This window comes from Rhea americana, unplaced genomic scaffold, assembly GCF_003343005.1.
Source record: "Rhea americana isolate MKP2758 unplaced genomic scaffold, rheAme1 scaffold_11, whole genome shotgun sequence".
Lineage (NCBI taxonomy): Eukaryota > Metazoa > Chordata > Aves > Rheiformes > Rheidae > Rhea > Rhea americana.
In genome coordinates, this window is record NW_028185150.1 from 591,313 (window position 1) to 593,543 (window position 2,231).

A 2,231-nucleotide genomic window follows, 5' to 3' on the forward strand; every position below is an offset into this window, starting at 1 on the left:
TCAGCCACTCCTCCCAGCTTGGTATCATCAGCAAACTTGCTGAGGAGATTGCTATACTATCTAGCATAGGAGGTCACAACTAGATCTGATTTGATTTCCAGTACCCAGTAAGTGACTGCAAATGCATGTCAAATCCTGATACTGGGTAAAAACCTCAATATACAGACATAGTGGAAAGTCTGAATGTGCAGTTCCCAAAGTAATATGCAAAATAATCAGGTTTGAGGCAGAACACAATTTCTGCCACCACTGTTAATGATTGTTTTGCCGTTTTTATGGCTTTTTTTCTGCATGCATGCCCCATGTAGTCCTCATGGATATGAGAGGGACTGATCTGTATAGTTCTGGTATGTGAAATACTGTTTATCCATAAAAGCCATTTTGAATTTCCTGAATATATATTTTCAACTATTACTTACTAACCTGAAATCTAGTAGTTACCAGAAGACATTGTTAAAAACTGAGATGACTTCAGAGGATGAATGACTACACATAACAGTTATGCCCCCTAAATGAAGATTATATCTAAATCTTAAAYCCACATTTTAGAACAATCTGTGCTGAGCAATTAAAGCAGATCCAGATGGCACCTGAAAGCACTGGTCATAAATGTTTTACTAATAGGAAAATAAAATTTCAGTGATGTAATGTATAGTGTCAGAAATGTGGACAATCCTAATTTCTGAGGAAGGAAAWTCAGTGTGTACCAGAGAAGTTTACATCAAGAAACGTGTATATTTATTGCATTTTGTCACTTTATCTGCCATATGAAACAATCTTTTCTATTAATTCTTTTCATCCCTGCCTTAACTGCTAATTAGTGTTCAGTTATTAATCCTATTTAGCCTTCATATTACTGTGTCACCTGCTAAATCTCATGGATGTATTCATATCAAACTTCCTTTTTAGAAGATGCTTTAAAGAAGTTACAGATGGCTACAAATATGCTAATTTTTAGAGACATTTTATGAAAAATACAGATTTATATGTATTTTGCTGCAGTGTAAATGGACCATTAAACCTGACTTTAACGAAGTGCTCCTATGAATGTTTTATATGTATGCAATATATGTAGATATTTGTAAGGAGTTTTAATTTTTCCAGATGGGGTGCTGTGTAAATCATGTATTTGTAAATTTAATGAGGGTACTGACAGATATACAGCTTTTTTAAAAAGATTGTGTATTGACTGAAGAAACTTTAAAAATATATATTTTGAAACTTGTTCCACATGAGCAGAGATAACAAACCTTTTTGTACTATGMAGTTTAGTTTTTAAGTTAATAAGCTTCCTAATGCATAATAAATCTGCATCTTAAGCTTTCTAGGTTCTTCCAAGTGTGTTTCTTGTGTGTTCTTCCAAGTTCACTGTGCCTTCTCTGCTTCAGAGTGAAAGTGGTTTAATCCTGGTACTGTATTTCAGTATCTAAATTTCCTTTGTCTTGTTATTTTTTGTCTGTATCATAAAGCATGATGAAATATGTGCTTTGTCCATATGATGAAGCTGGCATGCTGTCCATTGGAGCAGAGGAGGAAAAAGCAGGAATGAGTTTGGGGAAAAAAAAATCAGATGCATRTCTGATGGGATTTAGCTGTTCCTTTTTTATTTTGAGCACTCCTTTGCCCTGTTTGTAATTCAAAATATCCAGCATTGAAAACGGACTTTTTTTGATGCAGGCTAGACTGCAGTCAAACTYCTATTTTAAAAATGAATGTAGAATGCCTGCAGGTTTCCAAGATGAGTGGTGTTATGCTTTGTCATAATTTGATTTTTGGATGGTCCCAGCATGGAATGCCTTAAACTTGACAGGTAATGTCAGATCATACACTTCAATATTAAAGACAGCAGCCAAATTTACTMCTGTTAATAGTATTCCAGCAATTGACCTGTGAATATGAAACAGATCTGAACAGATTGGTATGGCCAATGCAGATCCATCTCTCAGATGCTGTGGTCTTCCAGAGCATGTTTTATTATAATGCAAGAATGTACAATAATATTAAGACAATGTATTATTTCCTGTTCTGGTGCAATATACTTGTCTGTTACTTTCATTTGGAGAAAACAGTCATTGCCTTACCCACAAAAAAATGTGGGGAGCAGAGAAGGGAAATGAAAAATCTGGAGAATTATGTTTAGGATAGTTGTTTCCTGTTCCCCTTTTCTTCACTCACTCTGATTTTTACAGAAGGTAAACAGTACAGAGATTTTGCACTGCTGTGTACATGCA